This window comes from Lepidochelys kempii, chromosome 2 (genome assembly GCF_965140265.1).
Source record: "Lepidochelys kempii isolate rLepKem1 chromosome 2, rLepKem1.hap2, whole genome shotgun sequence".
NCBI classification, from domain to species: Eukaryota; Metazoa; Chordata; order Testudines; family Cheloniidae; genus Lepidochelys; species Lepidochelys kempii.
Window position 1 is genome coordinate 62148064 of NC_133257.1, and position 20074 is coordinate 62168137.

Below are 20074 nucleotides of genomic sequence, written 5' to 3' on the forward strand. Positions count from 1 at the left end.
TATGGGCAGTTAATGGGAAGTATCTCTATAAAAGCAGACAATGTTCCAAAAGCCCTGGTATTTTGTTGATATATATATTTTTTAATTATTTCATAGAATATCAGGGTTGGAAGGGACCTCAGGAGGTCATCTAGTCCAACCCCCTGCTCAAAGCAGGACCAATCCCCAATTTTTGGCCCAGATCCCTAAATGGCCCCCTCAAGGATTGAACTCACAATGCTGGGTTTAGCAGGCTAATGCTCAAACCACTGAGCTATCCCTCCCTCCTGAAAGGTTCAAAACTGGATGGTTAGGCACTACTATTGCACTGGGCAGCACAGCATGGGAAGGAGGTGACCAGCCCTCTGTAAACTGTCTTATGTCTAAATTTCAAATCACACAATAGCTGAAATTGAGTAACATTGTCTTTTATTCCAGACTTGTTTTCTGAAAAATGTAATTGCTCCAAAAACAAGTTTATTATTTTCATTTTATACTTTACTTTTATTTTTTCTGTCCATGTTACAGCAGAACTCAAATGAGAAGAACTTTGCCCACAAGTTTGTTAAAAGATAGAGCAAATAATTGGTAAAAAATACTTTATATGACGAATTGGAAAAGGTAGAGAGAATGGCAACAAAAATGATTAGCGGTATGGAATAGCTTCCATATGAAGAGAGATAAAAAGACTGGGACAGTTCAGGTTAGAAAAGAGACAACTAAGTGGGATACGATAGAGGTCTACAAGATCACGGTGTGGAGAAAGTGAACAAAGAAGTGTTCTTTACCCCTTTCCATAAACACAAGAACCAGCAGACCCCTAATGAAATTAATAGGCAGCAGGTTTAAAACAAATATAAGGAAGTACTTCTTCACACAACACACAGCCAACCTGTGGCATTCGTTGTCAGGGGATGTTGTGAAGGCCTAAAGTATAACAGGGTTAAAAAAAAAGAACGAGATAAATTCATGAAGGCTAGGTCCATCACTGGCTACTAACCAAGTTGGTCAGGGATATAACCCCATGCTCTGGGTGTCCCTAAACCGCTGCCTGGTAGCAGCTGGGAGCAGATACCAGGGGATGGATCACTCAATTACCCTGTTCTGTTCATTCCCTCTAAAGCATGTGGTACTGGGCTAGATGGACCATTGGTCTGACATAGTATGGCCATTCATAGTTTCAATTCATGGGCAGAAAAAGATCTGTTGTTTGAAATTATTTTTTGAATAATTCTTGCTCTGAAGCTTGTTTGTAAAAAATTCATTGTATTTCATATTCAAAATTTAATCTGGTCTGATTGGGCCACATGATAGCTGTGTTTCATGATTGGAGAAATATGAATAGCCTATGTCTATATAATCCATGTCTACTGAGAGTGGCACTCTGTCCTCTCTAGTGGTGGCTAGAGCAGCTAGAAACTGATGAGCCTGCTACAGCCTTAGCTAAGAGACAGGTGCCTTTTAGCTCACGTATAAACTCCAAAAGGTTCCAGATTTGATATTGGCTGCTGCAGACTGGGATCGGTCAGTGTTAGAGCTACCCTGCAGTAAAACACCCTCAGCTGGCCCAGGTCAGGTGACTTGGGCTTGCAGGGCTTGGGTTGCATGACTACAAAATTGCAGTGTAGATGTTCTGGCTCAAGCTGGAGCCTGGGCTCTGAAACTCCCTGTGGGAGGGGCGTCCCGGAGCCCAGGCTCCAGCCTGAGTCCAAACATCTGCACTGCAATTTTATAGCTCCATGAGCCTGAGTCAGCTGACCTGGGCCAACTGCTGGTGTTTTCCTGCAGTGTAGACATATCCTTAGAATCAAATTTCTGGTGCAAATACTCAATTTCAAATTTGAAATTCACCTTTGTGAATATCCTACAATAGTTTAAAATTCACTGATTCCATGAACATTCCTTCCAATTCAACTCATTCACTAGATGATCTATGGGAAGTGATCCCAGAAGGAGAATTAACATGGACAAATTTGTTTAAAAATTCAAATGAATATTCACAGAATTCTTTTGTAGTACGTGTCCAAGTCTATTTGTTAGCATTGAGCTATAAAAAACAACAAATTAAGGCACAAATGAAGCCATATAACATAAAATCATAAATATGCCAGAGATGTTGTACGGTGCACTCACTGCTTGTGAAAGGATAGGAGGGGATGAGAAAAGACAGTGATCCAACATGTTCAGTTATAAAGTCCATTCTTCTTTTTACTTGCAGCCCTTTTCACTACTCTGAGTATTTTTAGTCCTACAAGTAAATTGTATAGGATTATAAAGAGAGTTGCAAACAATACAGTGTCATTCAGTCCAGTGAACTATGGAATCTATGCTATTGTCGGAACAGAAAACACTATGGACTCCAATCTTACTCCTATTGAAAGCAAAGGGAGTTTTCCCATGGCATTCAATGAAAACACTGGATTGGGCTACTAGAGGTAAACTTTCAAGAATAGAGGATGAGGGCCAAATGCCAAAAATGTACATAGAGGCACCTGCATCTATTTTCCCCAACTGGTTCATTGCATGTGCAGATATCTGTTAGTGTATGCAGTTAACCCACTTGCATTTGCAAATAAATGTACAGCCCACATTCACTATGCATTCTCTTCCACGGAAGAAACCTCTCTCCCCATTTGAGTGGCTGGCTGACAGCTTGAGTTCCATATACTTGGTTCCCTGGAAGAGACCACAGTCTTTTAGTCTGTCATGTCACCCATTACACATAGGTCAGGACCACTAGTCCAGCAGCCATAGCTAGAGCTGGTAGGAAAAATTCTGATGAAACACCATTTTGTTGGACTTTGCCAATTAGCGGAAATTGAAATGTTTCGCCGAGATGGTTTGATTTCACTAAAGTTCTGATAGAACCTCTTTGCCAGGAAGGTTTTAACCCGCCATCTGGCTCCTTGCTAGCCTAACCTGGACTGTTGAAGAGCTGTGTCCCCTCAATTTTCCAATGTGGGGTGCCTTTTACACTGCTTTGCGATGAGAGCAACCACTCCTGGTCAATTCCCACACAGCTTCTAGCATGCAAAATCACTACCAGCTGAATTACAATGAATGCTCCGGCCATCCATTCATGAATTACATACAGGACGACACCAGCAAACTCCCAGTACCAGACCTTCCCCCAGAAATGTATCTTGCACTGCCCAGCTCTCTACTAGATGATGCAAGCTCATATAAAGTGCATCATTTCATCAATGGAAACATGATGTGCACAAACTTTATCTCAAATGGAGGTTCCCAAACACTTCAATCCAAACACACTGGTTTAGATGAAACAATAAAACAAGTTTATTAACTACAGAAAGATAGATTTTAAGTTATTACAAGTAATGAGGCATAAAAGTTAGATTTCATTACAAAGAAAATAAAAGTAAACAGACTGATATCAAACTTAGCAAGCCAAAACAGATTCAAACAAAGGTTTTTCTCACCATATGTTCTTTACAGTCTTTATTGGCTGGAACCTCCAGACCAGGACCCCTCCCCCAGTTCAATGTTTCTTCAGGTGCTGTTGCTGCCATAAGCAGAGAGAAGTGGAGTAGAGAGTAATTTGTGTTGTGCATGTTCTTTATTCTCATACCACTCTCCCCTCCTTGTGGATTATCTGCAGCTGGGTTTCAGGTGACAGCCAGTCTGTTTACACAGGAACCCCCAACTCTTCTATTGTCAATACGTAAAATTCTTGCTTAAACCCTTCTTCCAGCTGAAGAATAGCTAGGTGATGGTCCACTTGACTTTGTTGACACCTGGCTGAGGAACTGGTTTGTGCCTGCTTTTCTAAACTTGGAGCATGTTACAGTAATGTTATACAGTAGAATCTTATAACTTTACATACAATATTGATACACATTTTACCCAGACAATAATGTTTAGTAAATTATGAATTTTCAAATGATATCTCACAAGGCATACTTTATACAAAATTTATCATGGTCTTTTAAAAAGGATGAATATAAGGGTGCAGACTGTCACAAGTTCCTCTACCAAAACTGCTGTGTAGTGTTGCTATGTACTGGTAAGTAACTGTTTTGTTTCACCCCAAAGGAGGCTGCATTTCAGAGGTGTTTGAAACAGGCCTAATACCTCAGTTCACATCTAGAAACAGCTGGAGGTACAGATTTAGGTGAAGAACTGTAACTTGCCTTTGCTGCACATGTGCTCATTAAGAGCCAATCCAAGCCCACTGAAGTCCATGGAAAGTGCCCTAAAAATTTCAATGTGCTTGAGACCAGGCTCTCAAGTAGGTGCAATCTTGAAAGGGACACTCAGGGTATGTTAACTATGCCATCAGACACATGCGCCTGGCCCCTGCCAGCTCACTTGGGGCTCAGACTAAGCTGTGGGACCCTTTAATCTTGTAGGGTCCTAGAACCCAGTTTCCAGCCCAAGCCAAAACACCTACACTACAATTAAACAGCTCCTTACCCTGAGTCCTATGAGCATAAGTCAGCTGGAACAGGCCATCCACAGGTATCTAACTGCAGTGTAGACATTCCCACAGTGCTTTGCTGTGGTTGCCAGGCAGGTCAATGAAGTCCTGCAGCTTGGGAGACACTTACTGCAATGTGAATGGTACAGTCTGGACCAATGGAGTAATGGTGGAGGTAGTCTGTTAAATTAAAAGAGCTATTCTGTTAAATTTGCGGCTGTGACTGGCAGAGAGAAAGGGGATGAAGGTAAAGGAGTTTTACTCTAATTTTATTCCCTCATTTTTCTGAGTAGGTCATTGCCCCAATGTTACTACGGGCTGTAATATGCTTTAGCATAAAAGGAGATACATAAATATAAGTTATCACTATTGTTATTAAATAGCATAACACATCATATTTTATATGTATAGTTACATTGTTTAAAAGAAAAATTTTTTTTAAACAAGCCAGAGTAAAAACATCTTGGGATCTAGTTTTAGGAGAAAAAAAAAAGTCAGCTTGACAAGAAGTTTGTTGGACTGTGATTTACAGGAAGAGAGGACGTGACAACAGGACCGGAATCTCATATGTAGGCACAGTATTAAAAAAACCCCCATACGGTAGCAAGTTAATTACCAGATGCATCTGGAGTCTGCCTAGGTGATCATGTCCATCGTGTGGCCTAGATCAGAAAAATCTGTTTGTCCTGCTATTCTTGTTTCTGAAATGTATTAGCACTGTCACATCCCTGGTTTTGTGGTTTTCATTATTCCTGGCAGGAAGTTTGGGGAGAGCGGCAGAAGAGAGAGGGGACAGTGGAGTAATTTGACAGTCCTAATTATGAATATTTAAGAGCCATTTAAATGTGCTCTCTTTTATCACCTAATTTCCTATCAGTGACAGCACTTGTCTCATTTTTCAAATCAAAGCTTCCTCAAGCAAACTGCTTAGAGATTAAATAGCTTGTGCTATTAATTAGAGGATGGGAAAAGATCCATCAAACTCTCTAAAATACTTGGAAGTGCTCAGATCCTGTAGTGTCTACTTCTCCCATGTCTCACACGAGGCTATTTGCCTCCTATGAATGATCTTTGCAATTCTCATCCAGAGATGGTTTCAGATGTATATTTCTTCAACAATATGCCCATGACGTCTGAATATTTCCACAAAAAGACTAGCCTGGTGGGGGTTATAAGTATAAAAAAACAATTGTGCTTTGTTGGTCAAGATTTATTTTGCTTAATTGGTCAAGTCGCAGCAAAGAAGCATTGCAGTTCAGTCAAAAATGGGTAGGGACTCTGATTGTGCCACTGGCAGGCCAGATGCCAGCTCTAGCCCAAGTGGCAGGCATTAGCTAAGAACTGACAAACTCATAGCTGGAGACCAGACCAGATCACCTGTGTTATGTTAGTTTTGCTCAAAATAGGTATTAGTCTTACAAGAATGTATTTAGCATTTAGACTATGAAATGTTTATATGTTGCTGCACGTATCAGTCTCACTTCCAATGTCTGTATTCCATGCTATAAGAAAATATGTAAGTTTTGCTTTATAACTTTGAAAATGTTTGCTCTGAACTTGTGAGCCCAGACATGGGAATCATCCATCACCACCCAACCAGAAGGGCTATCAAAATCACATGGGCCATGAAGGAACATCGCAACACAATGGATTAGTCAATGGCCCTATTGCACCTTAGAAATGCTATGTAGAAGGAAGCTTGTTCTGTGGACTTGGAAGCCGAAGAAAGGAAATAAAACAAAGTCATAGGAAATTTTTCCATCTCTTTTTGTAGTTTGAACTTTGACAGGGCCAGAGACTCTAAACCAAGGTAGAGATCCCCAGGGGCTACCCCTAGATCTACCCTGAAGGAACCTTTGAATTGACAGATCATTACAACTCTGTCTCTTAGGATTTAGATAACTCATTTGTTTCTATATATGTTTCCTTGCTTTAACCCGTAAATAACTTATTTCTTCTTCCTAGTTAATAAACCTTTAGATAGTGTGACAAAGTTCCTCCTCTACCTTGGTGGGTCTTGCACTTATAGGTGGATTTGCTCGCCTTGGAGCTTCACGGCAGCCCTCAGCTTGGCCATTTTTCTGAACCCACAGTCCAGGTCGACTCCTCCTGTGTCTGACCAGGAGTTGGGAGGATTTGGGGGGAACCCGGGCCCACCCTCTACTCTGGGTTCCAGCCCAGGGCCCTGTGGAATGCAGCTGTCTAGAGTGCCTCCTGGAACAGCTGCGGGACAGCTACAACTCCCTGGGCTACTTCCCCATGGCCTCCTCCCAACACCTTCTTTATCCTCACCAGAGGACCTTCCTCCTGGTGTCTGATAATGCTTGTACACCTCAGTCCTCCAAAAGTCCACACTCTCAGCTCCTAGGGCCTCTTGTTCCCAGCTCCTCACATGCACACCACAAACTGAAGTGAGCTCCTTTTTAAAACCCAGATGCCCTGATTAGCCTGCCTTAATTGATTCTAGCAGCTTCTTGATTGGCTGCAGGTGTTCTAATCAGCCTGTCTTAATTGTCTCCAGAAGGTTCCTGATTGTTCTGGAGCCTTCCCTGTTGGGAAACGGAACATCCTTTGCTTGCTCCTCAGCTATCTGCTTTCTATTCTTTCCTAAAGCCCCCTGGCCTGGATTTTTCTTACTTTTTGCACCTGCCTTAGTTCCCTCCTCCGACCGGGCCAGACGCTTTTTTGTTTCGTTTCGTCTTTCTGCCATTTCTTTGCTGTTGCTGAGTGCTGGTCAGCTGCCAACGTACCGCCAGCACCCCTCCCCCCCACACACCTGTTCCCGGGCGCAGCTATTTGCCTTAGCTGAAACCCCCGGAGGAGGGGGGGAAGATTGCCGACCTGCTATCCGGAGGGGGGAGTGGAAGCCCCCAGACCCAGCCGTTTTGCTGTCAGCTTATTTCTGTAATTTTTCTCGGCCTGCCGAAAGCCTTGGAACACAGCCAACACAGCTGGAGAAGAAGAAGATAGCAGACAGAAGACATCACCCAGGGAAGCTACAAATCATCGTGGAGGGGGCCGTAAGACTGAGTAATTTTTTGAATTATACTCTCGTGGGGGGGAGTTTGACTGTGGCTTAATTGCGTTTGTGGCAGCACAGGAGGTGTGGCACGGAGCTGCCCCCCGATCCATCGGTGCCCCCCCGGCAACATTATTACAACTGTCACGGCCCCCCCGCCGTCCAGCCCTGCTGGCAACCTGCCATCTGCCTTGGATCCAGCTGTTTGCTTTGAACTTTGCCTTTCGGACTGGACATAACAGCCGACCAAACGAGACTCTTTGGACAAACGTGCATGGGTCCAGACCCCCTCCCCGGACTGTTTATCCCACAGCTTGCCACTATCACCGGACCCCGATTCCTGTTTTTCCCCCCTTCCAGTCCAACCCATTTGGTACCGCCCCCCCCCCCCGCCTGCAGCCCAGCAGGGAGGAGCGGTTAATCTGCTTCCCCCTCCCCGCTCCTCCTTCCGGTGTCTCCCTGTCTCTCCCTGCTCACAATGGCGGGGAATGAGAGGGGCAAGGCCCCTCTACCAATATCAGTTGTTCCTCCCCCACCTCCCCCCCCAACCCCTGAGCCCCCCCACCACCACCACTGTCAAAACTCCTGCCACCGCCCCCGCTGGGGCACCGGCAGCAGGAGGCACCGGGGCGATTACTGCCACTGCTACATCCACCGCCCCCCCAGATTCTAGGAACCCCCCCCAGCTGGCCGAAAAGGCCAGGGTGGGAAGAAAGGAAAGGGCCCCGCTAAAACCACTAGGCCCTCCATGGCAGGGGCTGCCCCCACCGCTGTGGCCTTGTCATCGACCGTGGCGACCCCCCCCGCTGTTCCCTCCACCAGCTCTGTGAACGTCCCTCCCCCGGCCCCCAGGACGTATGCCCGGGCGGTGGCAGGCTCCCCCTGCCTGCCACCTCGTCATCTCGCCCACCCACTGCCTCCGCTACCATCACCAGCGGCCGGGGCCCCTTCCCCACCTTGACCAGGAGGCAGAGATTGAGAGCATTAAGAGCCCCACTAGGGAATACCCCGGAAATCGCAACCCCACCCCCCCATGAGCTGCGGCATGCACTACGGAAGTTCCTAGAACACACCCGTGGCGCCCGCAATAGGGTACAGCTGGCTCTTCAGCTATGGGGGGACTTTGATCAAATTCTCCAGGCCACAAGGGCCCTTATACAGGAGGGCAGAGGGCAAGGAAAGCGCGGTGCTGCGGCCTACAAGTGGGCCCGCGGCTTCCGAGAAGATTTACTCGTCCACGGGATGGGTCACGGGTTGCTGCGCAACCCGCCGGGGGCCACAGACACCCCCACCAATAAGAACCCCCCACCCTCCAGCCCTCCGCATGACGCCTCTCATTATTGCAACCTTGAACACCAGGGGCTGTAGGATGGCTCTCCGCAGGTCCCAGGTGCTCTCTTACCTTCAGGAAGGGGGGTACTCTGTAGCTTTCCTGCAGGAGACCCATACGGACCCGACTGTCGAGGCCAGGTGGCGGCTGGAGTGGGGGGGACGGGGTATACTTTAGCCACTTCACGACTTGGCAAGCTGGAGTGGCGACCCTGTTCTCCCCCACCCTATGGCCCGAGGTGCTAGGGGTCACTGAGGCCATGCCAGGCCACCTGCTGCACCTTCGAGTCCGTATGGAGGGGCTTGTGGTCAACCTTGTTAACATTTATGCCCCGCAAACGAGCCCAAAGCGGCCACAATTCTATCAGCGGGTGTCCAACTTCCTTGGCACCCTAGATTTGCACGAGTGCCTGGTCCTGGGAGGGGACTTTAACACCACCCTCGAGGAACGGGACCGCTCAGGGGCTGAGCTGAGCCCAGACGCCGCGAACATTCTCTGAGGAATAGTCGAACATCACTCCCTAGTGGACGTCTGGCGTGACCATCTCCCAGATGACACTTCCACGTTCACCTTTGTCCGGGTGGAGGCCCATCGGTCACACCACTCTCGGTTGGACCGTATTTACTTATCCCGTTTCCATCTTTCACAGGCCCACTCCTCCGCCATTCGGCTGGCCCCATTTTCCGACCATCAGTTAGCCACCATAACGGTCTCCCTCCGTGCAGAGAGACCGGGGCCGGCCTATTGGCACTTTAACAACAGCCTGTTGGAGGACGAGAGCTTCGTGACGTCCTTCTGGGAGTTTTGGCTGGCCTAGTGAGAGCAGTGGCGTGCCTTTCCCTCGGTGCGGCGATGGTGGGATCTAGGAAAGGTGCGCGCCAAGCTCTTCTGCCGTGACTACACTCGGGGCATCAGCCAACGGAGAAATGCGGCGATGGAGCAGTTGGAACGGGAGGTCTTAGAGATGGAGAGGCGCCTGGCCGCCAACCCCGAGGACCCGTCCCTCTGCGGAGCGTGCCGGGAGAAGCGGGAGGAGCTCCAGGCCCTCGAGGACCACAGGGCCCGAGGTGCCTTTGTTCGGTCCCGCATCCACCTCCTTCGGGAGATGGACCACGGCTCCCGCTTCTTCTATGCCCTGGAGAAAATGAGGGGGGCCAAGAAACACGTCACCTGCCTTCTTGCGGAAGACGGCACCACCCTCACGGTTCCGGAGGAGATGTGTGGGAGGGCCCGTGACTTCTACACAAGCCTTTTCTCCCCAGATCCGACCGATCCTGGCGCTTGCGGGGTGCTCTAGGAGGAACTCCCCAAGGTCAGCATGGGTGACCGAGACCGGCTAGAGCTGCCTCTCACCCTGGCCGAGTTCTCGGAAGCCCTCCGTCACATGCCCACCAATAAATCTCCGGGCATGGACGGGCTGACCGTGGAATTTTACCGCGTGTTCTGGGACATTCTCGGCCCAGACCTAGTCACTGTCTGGGCTGAGTCCTTGCAGAGCGGGGTCCTCCCTCTGTCGTGCAAGCGAGCGGTGCTCGCCTTGTTGCCGAAGAAGGGGGACCTCTGCGATTTACGAAACTGGCGTCCCGTCTCACTCCTTAGCACGGATTACAAATCGTAGCGAAAGCAATCTCGCTGCGGCTAGGGTCCGTGATGGCGGATGTGATCCACCCAGACCAGACCTATACTGTCCCGGGTCGCAGCATTTTTGACAACCTATTTCTAGTCCGAGACCTTTTGGAACTCGGGTGGAGAGATGGTCTGTCGTTCGCCCTCCTGTCTCTTGATCAGGAGAAGGCGTTCGATAGAGAAGACCATGGGTACCTCCTGAGCACTCTGCAGGCGTTTGGATTCGGACCTCAGTTTGTGAGTTTTCTCCGGGTGCTGTATGCCTCCATGGAGTGTTTGGTTAGGCTCAACTTGACCCTGACCGAACCGGTCAGCTTCGGGCGAGGAGTGCGTCAGGGGTGCCCCCTCTCGGGCCAGTTGTATGCTCTGGCGATCGAGCCTTTCCTCTGTCTCCTCCGCAAGAGGATGACAGGGTTGGTGCTGCGGGAGCCGGAGCTGCGGCTGGTCCTGTCGGCGTACGCCGATGATGTACTCCTCGTGGTCCAGGACCCGGGCAACTTGGCGCGAGTGGAGGCATGCCAGGCCATCTATTCGGCAGCTTCCTCCGCCCGAGTCAACTGGGTCAAGAGCTCTGGCTTGGCGGTGCGGGACTGGCGGCAGGTAAGCTCCCTCCCACCCGCGCTTCAAACCATCCGGTGGAGTGCGGATCCACTGCTCTATCTCGGCATTTACCTTTCCGCCAAGCACCCTTCCCCGCTGGAGAACTGGCAAAATTTAGAGGGCGGGGTGATAGAGCGGATCCGGAAATGGACGAGGCTACTCCGATGTCTCTCCCTCCAAGGGAGAGCACTGGTGCTTAACCAACTAGTCCTGTCCACGCTCTGGTACCGGCTCAATACCCTGGCCCCAGCCCCGGGTTTCCTGACCCACCTCCGGAGATTGATTCTAGAGTTCTTTTGGTCAGGAATGCACTGGGCCCCTGTTGGAGTTCTTCATTTAGCCCTGAAGGAATGAGGGCAGGGCCTGAAGTGTCTGTACACTCTGGTCCGCCTTTTCCGCCTCCAGGCCCTGCAGAGGCTCCTTTATAGAGCAGGTAGTTCGACGTGGAGCATATAAATGCATGCCTTCCTGCGCCGCTTCCAAGGGCTCCGATACGACCGGCAGCTCTTTTATCTTTGTCCGAGAGGTTTTCCGCGAGACCTCTCCGGGCTGCCGGTCTTCTACCAGGACCTCCTCTGGACCTGGAAACTGTTTCTAACGACCAGGTCTGTGGCGGCCACCGTGGGAGCAGATCTCCTCATGGAGCCCCTGCTACACAATCCCCAACTCCGTGTGCAGGTGGCGGAGTCCCGTTCGGTGCGCCAGAGGTTGGTCCTGGTGGAAGTCATGAGGCTCGGAGACCTCCTGGACTACGACTGGAGAGACTGGCTGGATCCCCTGATGCTCGCTTGGCGCATGGGGCTCTCCAGCCCTTGTACCCCCCGGCGCGTACTTCAGGAGGTGAAGGCCACCTTGATCCCCGCTGGGCTTATGTCAACCGAGCCTTGCGCGAGGGTGCACCACGCCCATCCTCTACCCCAGGCCCGCCGGACATTTCCATTGGGCCCCTACCCTGCCGATCCCCACAAACCCCTCACCCTTTCACTGCAAGCTGGCTGCATGTACTGCAGCCGGTCAGTTTTCAAATTGCACCACGGAATTATTTATACACACTCACGCTTCACACCCTTCACGCCCACACCCTGGTGTCCCACCCCGATACAAAGTGGCGGGACCTCCTGCCACCCTTGGAGGGTGAGCAACCTCGGTGGGCCAGCCTGTATTCCACCTTGGTCCCGAGGCCCGTCGGGGACATCAGTTGGCGGCTCCTTTATGGAGCTGTGAGCACGGGCGTGTTTCTGACATGGTTTACCCCCATCCCGGATACTTGCCCTTTTTGTAATGTGAGGGAAACCCTGGCGCACGTATATTTAGAGTGTGCCAGATTGCAGCCCCTTTTCCGGCTCCTCACAAATATTCTATTGCTCTTTTGGCTTCATTTCTCCCCTCACCTTTTTATCTATACACTCCCCATCCGTGGCCCCACAAAATCGCGAGACCTCTTGGTTAACCTCCTCCTAGCCTTGGCTAAAACAGCCATTTATAAAACCAGAGAGGGGAGGTTGGCCCATGAAGCGTCCTGCGATTGTAGGGCCTTTTTCCGATCCTCAGTACATTCACGTATCCGGGTGGAGTTCCTCTGGGCGGCGTCAACTGACTCCCTTGACGCCTTCAAGGAGCGGTGGGTGCTGTCCGGGGTTCTCTGCTCGGTGACCCTGTCCGGTTCCCTCCGTCTGACCCTTTGATTGAGGGGAAGAGCGAGAGACGCCAGCCCCAGCCGTTGCCGCTGTGGATACCATCATTACTGTCATCTAGGAGGGGTCCTATAATACATGGGTGTCTAACCCCCCCCCCAAAACCGCCCAGCCCGCAGCCGTGCCCATCTTGCCGGGCACTCTCAGGAGAGGGATAATCGGTGACACTGGGCGCAGCACTAGGTAACTCGAGGGGGTGGAAGACCACGAGTGTCGAGGAAGCCCCCCCCGCTCTAGGCCACCAGGTAACTCAGGAGGGTGGAAGACCACGAGTGTCGAGGAAGCCCCCGGCTCTGGGCCCAGGCTAGCCTGAACACTTCTCCCTCCTGAAAGCTGCTGTGTTATACCTTCTATTTGCGTTGTTTTGTTGCATAGTTTGTTTTGTTTTCTTTGGTAACTCTCTGCAAGTGTTACACAATAAAATTCTTTTCTGCTTCAAAAAAAAAACAAAAAACCCCAAACCTTCCTTGTTACCTTACCCAGGGAAAAGGGATCTACTTTGCCTGCTCTCCTGCTGCTGCCCTCTGGCCTAGGCTTTCCTTGCTTTTTGCTCCTGCTTTCAGCTTCCCCCCCCGACTGGGCCAGATGCTCTCCCCCATTTCTTTTCTTTCTTTTTTTTTTTTCTTTCTCTGCTGTTGCTAGAGTGCTGGCTGGCTGCCGGCCGGCTGTTAGCCTCCTCCGCCCGCCCTCGGATGCTGCTGCTGCTCTAGCTGAAACCCCCCCCTGAGAGAGGGGAGGCCTGCGGGCCCGCTTCTCCAAAGGGGAGGGAGTGGAAGGACCCAGCCCCTAGACCCAGCCGCTTGCTGTTTGTCTGCAGACCCATCTCCGGTTGAGAGGAATCTTATCACTTGCTCCGGCATTTCTGGAATGCAAAAAAGAAAACCCGGAACAGACAGAGAAAAAGCACCTGGAGGAACACCGCCCGGGGAATCTACAAATTGCCATGGAGGGGGCCTAAGACTGAGTAACTTTCAACCTGTGCTCTCGCGTGGGGGGAGGCCTTGACTGTGTCGTGACTGTGGTTGTAGGGACACAGGGGGTGTGGCACGGAGCTGCCCCCCAATCCATCTGTGTCCTCCCAACCCCCACACTACTATCCTCATCCCTGCCCCCTCCATCGTCATTGCTGGTTGTTTAACGTCTGCCTCTGGACTTAGCTGCTTGCCCTGATTCCACTGTGTGGGCCAGAAGCACCAGCCAACCAAATGGGACTCTCTGGACAAGCATACGGTGATTCATGTGCCCCCCCCCGAAACTGCCCATCCCACAGCCTGTCCCTTTTTACCTGACCCCAACTCCTGTTAACCACCTGCCACCGCCCCTGCTGGGGCATCGGCAATATAGGGCACCGGGGTAATCTCCACCGCTGCCATGCCCACTGCCTCCCTAGACTCTAGGGGACCCCCCAAGCCGGCGGGAAAGGCCAGGACAAGAAGAAGGGTGTGGGCCCCGCTAAAACCACCGGGCCCTCCGTGGCAGGGGCCACCCCCACTGTTGCGGCCCCGCCACTGACCACGGTGTCCCTCCCCGTTGCCCCCTCCACCAGCTCTGCGGATGTCCCTCCCTCAGCCCCCAGGATGTATGCCTGGGTGGCAGCAGCCCCCCCGCCTGCCGCCTCGTCATCTCTCCCACCCACCGCCTCTGCCACCATCAACAGCGGCTGGGGCCCCTTCCCCACCATGACAAGGAAGCACGGTGTCTGATGCCTCCTGGTGCCTGCCTCGCCCCACATGGAGACCTACGTGTGGGCGTTGGCAAGGGTGGTGGGGTCCTCGACCATTGTGGCGGCCTCCAGAATGTATGGGAAGGTCGTCTTCTTAGCATCGGAGGCTGCTGCCCAGGAGGCGGTGGAGAAGGGCCTGGCGGTTTGGGGGGGTGTTTGTCCCCCTAGAGCCGCTAGAGGACCTGGGCGTCTGCCTGGTCCTGACCTCTGTCCCTCCTTTTCTCCCCAATGCTGCCCTGTTACCCGCCCTTTCCACCCTGGGGAAACCTGTTTCTGTCATCAGCCCTCTTCCGTGGGGCTGCAAGGACCCCACCCTCTGTCACATCTTTTCTTTCCGCTGGCAAGTACAGCTTCTACTGCCGTCGGCGGCGTGTGACAGAGAGGCGCTCGAGGGGTCCTTCCTAGTCCCCCACCAGGGGGCCCACTACCAGGTGTATTTCTCCACGGGGGGGCCCGGTGCTACCTCTGCCGGGCGTCAGGGCATGTCCGGAGGGACTTCCCCTTAGCCCGGCAAGGAGGGGTACCTGGGATCCCCGAGACCCGGCAGGACATCGGCCCCATCATTGCCAATGCCCCTAGCCATCCGATACCCGAACCTGCCCCCCCTCTTCGGACCACCACTTCTCCCACTCAGGCCCAAGGGGCACTGCAATGCAATGCCCAGACGAGCGGGAGAGCCCCGCCCTTGCTGCTGACAATCTGGCGGGGCCTATGGAGGAGGATGTGGCAGAGATACGACCAGGCATGGGAGAGAGCCTGCCCCAGGGAGAATCCTCCCTCCCTTATGCCACCCACCATCCCTCCCCAAGCCCCTGAGCCATCGCCTTTACCCCCTGATACGACCCCTGCTAACCAGCCCCCAGATGATGCCATGGAGGGCTGGGCCCTAGTCCAGAGGAAGTGAGGCAAGCGGAAGGCTTGAGCTCTGGCTCATCTACCCGGGGCGGAGGCCCCCTGGAAGACCAGGAAGGGGTGCACCAACGCCGAACCTTCTGCTTTGCCCACAAGTGCGTCCCATCCGCCGGTGTCAGCCGGGAAAGACGTGGTAGCACCAGAAGGTAGTGTCTCCCCTCCACAGGAGACCCTCCCCTCCAAGACCCTTGAGGAAGCCCCTTCTGTCCTGACACTACCCAAAGCCCCCGTGAACCCCAAGGCAACTGTTCTGGCAGTTGCCAGCAGGGAGAACTCCGGGGCAACGGAAAGTGTCCTCTCTTCCATGTTCGAGGACATCGAGGTCCTAGATCTGACCCCGCTAGGGGTCGCTAGGGGGAGGACGACCTTTTGCCAACAAACCTCACTCCACCCCTCTTTTCCCCATGCTCCCTTCCCATAACTGCTGCTTCTGCTCCCCCCTCCGAGGAGCCCCTGGACTCCTCCATCGACCTGGCTGCTGACAGCACCCCGCTGACGACCACCGAGCCTGCTCAGGTGACAGTCGGCGCCATGCGGCCGGGACACGAGTTGCCAGGGGCACCCCCCATTGGTGCGGAGCAATTGATTTCCTTCCCAGGCGGGGGCCCAAAAGAAGATAATCCACCTCCTGATGCTGTGGCCGCTAAATCCATCATAGAGCCCGCGCCCAGTATCACTGAGAGCTCCCTCCCCACCCCCTTAACCCTCAAGTCTGATCGGGAGGCGCCACCATCCAGCTGCTTGCCTCCCGAAACCCAGAACCTCGCCTCTGCCCTGCTCCTGCTCCTGCCCCTACCCCTACCCAATTTACCTCCTACAATGTCATTGCCACCACCGGCGCTGTCTCCTTCCCTTTCCCAACTGTTAACCCCCAGGGAGCGGCCTTTGTGTTCTCCTGCCCCGACCCATTAGGAGCTGCTATCTTCCCTCCACCGCCCCCTATTGCCCCAGAGCTTGAGGCGGGCCTAGAAGCTCCAGCCCATCAGGCACCCTGGCGGGGGTCCGCACCCTGCTTGTCCATTTTAGTGGACCACAGGGCTGCACCAAGGGCCCCTCGGGGGAACAACCAGGAAACTGTAACCCAACCCCCTCATGAGCTGCGAAAGTTTTTAGAGGATGTCCGTGGCTCCCGCAACAAGGTACAACTTGCTCTTCAGTGATGGGGAGATTTTTTTCAAATCCTCCGGGCCACAAGGGCCCTCATGGAGGAAGGTAAAGGGACAGGGAAGCAGGATGCCGTGGCCTACTGGCGGGTCCACATCTTCCGTGACCAATTACTCACCTACGGGATGGGTCAAGGACTGTTGCGTGGCCCGCTGGGGGATGCGAGCATCCCTGCCAGTGAGGATCCCCCCCGGCCCCCCCCATGACACCTCTCACTATCGCAATGTTGAACACCCGGGGTTGTAGGATGGCTCTCCGCAGGTCCCAGGTGCTCTCCTTCCTTCTGGAGGGAGGGTACTCTGTGATTTTCCTGCAGGAGACCCATATGGATCCAACCGCTGAAGACAGTTGGCAGCTGGAGTGGCGGGACAGGGTCTACTTTAGCCATTCCATGATTCAGCAGGCTGGAGTGGCAACCCTGTCGTCCCCCGACCTACGGCCCGAGGTGCTAGGGGTTGCCGAGGCCATACCGGGTCGCCTGCTGCATCTCCGGGTCCATATAGAGGGGCTCATGATTAACCTCGTTAACGTCTATGCCCCGACATCGGGCCCAGAGCAGCTGCAATTCTATCAGCAGACGTCTGCTTTCCTCGGCACCTTAGATTCTCACGAGTGCCTGGTCCTGGGAGGGGATTTTAAGACCACCCTTGAGGAGCAAGAGGAGGAGCAGAGCCCGGCCGCCGTGGACACCCTCCGGGAGAGAGTTGAACATCACTCCCTAGTGGACATCTGGCATGACCACCACCCGGATGACACTTCCATGTTCACCTTTGTCCGGGTGGAAGACCATCGGTCGAGCCACTCCCAGTTGGTTTATCCCGCATTTATTTATCACGCTTTCATCTCTCACGAGCCCACTCCTCCAGCATTTGGCTGGCCCCATTTTCTGACCATCACCTAGCCACCGTAACAGCCTCCCTCTGTGTGGAGAGGCCGGGACCGGCCTACTGGCATTTTAACAACAGCCTGTTGGAGGATGAGGGCTTCGTGATATCCTTCCGGGAATTCTGGCTGGCCTGGCGAGGGCAGCGTCATGCCTTTCCCTCGGTGTGGCGATGGTGGGACCTGGGTAAGGTGCGCACCAGGCTTTTCTGCCGCGACTACACCCGGGGCACCAGCCAACGGAGAAATGCGGCGATAGAGCAATTGGAATGGGAGGTCTTAGAGCTGGAGAGGTGTCTGGCTGCCAGCCCTGAAGACCCGCTCCTTTGCGAAGCGTGCCAGAAGAAGCGGGAGGAGCTCCGGGCCCTTGAGGACCATCGGGCGTGGGGCGCCTTTGTTCGATCCCGGATCCGCCTCCTTCGGGAGATGGATTGCGGCTCCCGCTTCTTCTATGCCCTGGAGAAAATGAGGGGGGCCAAGAAACACATCACCTGCCTCCTGGCAGAAGACGGCACCCCCCTCATGGAACCGGCGGAGATGTGCGGGAGGGCCCGAGCCTTCTACACAAGTCTTTTCTCCCCGGATCTGACCGACCCTAGCGCTTGCAGAGTGCTATGGGAAGAGCTCCCTGTGGTCAGCGTGAGTGACCGAGACCGGCTGGAGTTGCCTCTCACTCTGGCCCAGTTCTCAGAAGCCCTCCGTCGTATGCCCACTAATAAGTCTCCAGGTATGGACGGGCTGACCGTGGAGTTCTACCGCGTGTTTTGGGACGTCCTCGGCCCAGACCTAGTCACTGTCCGGGCTGAGTCTCTGCAGAGTGGGGTCCTCCCTCTCTCGTGCAGGCGAGCTGTGCTCGCCTTATTGCTGAAGAAGGGGGACCTCCGCGATTTACGAAATTGGCGTCCTGTCTCGCTCCTCAGCATGGACTACAAAATCGTAGCAAAAGCAATCTTGCTGCGGCTAGGGTCTGTGCTGGCAGATGTGATCCACCCAGACCAGACCTACACTGTCCCGGACCGTAGTATCTTTGATAACCTATTTATGGTTCGGGACCTTTTGGAACTCGGGCGTAGAGACGGTCTGTTGTTCACCCTCCTGTCCCTAGATCAGGAGAAGGCGTTCGATAGGGTGGACCACGGATACCTCCTGAGCACTCTGCAGGCGTTTGGCTTCGGACCCCAGTTTGTGGGTTTTCTCCAGGTGCTGTACACTTCCGCAGAGTGTCTGGTTAAGCTCAACTGGACCCTGACTGAACCGGTTAGCTTCGGTAGAGGAGTACGGCAGGGGTGCCCTATCTCGGGCCATCTGTACACTCTGGCGATCGAGCCCTTCCTCTGTCTCCTCTGCAGGAGTTTGACAGGGTTGGTACTGCGGGAGCCAGAGCTGCAGCTTGTCCTGTAGGCGTACGCTGATAATGTGCTCCTCGTGATCCAGGACTCCGGCGACTTGGCGCGGGTGGAGGCTTGCCAGGCCATCTATTCGGCAGCCTCCTCCGCCCGTGTCAACTGGGTAAGAGCTCTGGCTTGGTGGTAGGAGACTGGCAGCAGGCGAACTCCCTCCCACCCGCGCTTCAGACCATCCTGTGGAGCGCGGGTCCGCTGCTCTACCTCAGTGTTTACTTTTCTGCCATGCATCCCTCTCCACCGGAAAACTGGGAAAATTTAGAGGGCAGGGTGATAGAGCGGCTCCGGAAATGGACGGGACTACTCCGATGTCTCTCCCTTCGAGGGAGAGCGCTGGTGCTTAATCAACTAGTCCTGTCCATGCTCTGGTACCGGCTCAACACCCTGGTCCCAGCCCCGAGTTTCCTGACCAACCTCTGGACATCGATTCTGGGGTTCTTTTGGTCAGGAACGCACTGGGCCCCTGTGGGGTTCTTCATCTACCCCTGAAGGAAGGAGGACAGGGCCTGAAGTGTCTACACCCTCAGGTCCGTGTCTTCCGCCTCCAGGCCCTACAGAGGCTCCTCTATGGTGCAGGCAGTTCAGCGTGGAGCATGCTGGCGCACGCCATCCTGCACCGCATCCGAGGGCTCTGATATGACCGGCAGCTCTTTTATCTCCATCCGGGAGGTCTTCCGCAAGACCTCTTGGGGCTGCCAGTCTTCTACCAGGACCTCCTCCGGACTTGGAAACTGTTTTTAATGACCAGGTCTGTGGCGGCCACCGAGGGGGGTAGATCTCCTCGCGGAGCCCCTGCTACACAACCCCCAGCTCCGTGTGCAGGTGGCGGAGTCCCACTCAGTGCACCAGAGCTTGATCCTGGCAGAAGTCACGAGAGTCGGAGACCTCCTGGACTACGACTGGGGAGACTGGCTGGATCCCCTGACGCTTGCCCGGCGCATGGGGCTCTCCAGATCTCGCACCCCCGGGTGCGTACTTCAGGAGGCAAAGGCCGCTTTGCCGCTGCTGCTCGAGTTTACCTCGACTGGGTCCTGCTCGAGGGCACGCCCCGCCAACCCTCTACCCAAGGGTCGGCGGACCTTTTAATTGGACCCCTGTCCCGTAGACCCAATCGACCCCCTCACCCCTTCACTGCGAACCGGCTGCATGAACTGCAGCCAGTATGCTTCCAAACCGCGCCAAGGAAACATCTATACACGCTCGTGCTCCACACCCTTCACGCCCTCACCCTAGTGTCCCACCCTGACACAAAGTGGCGAGACCTTCTGCCATCTTTGGAGGGTGAGCAGCCCCGGTGGGCCAGC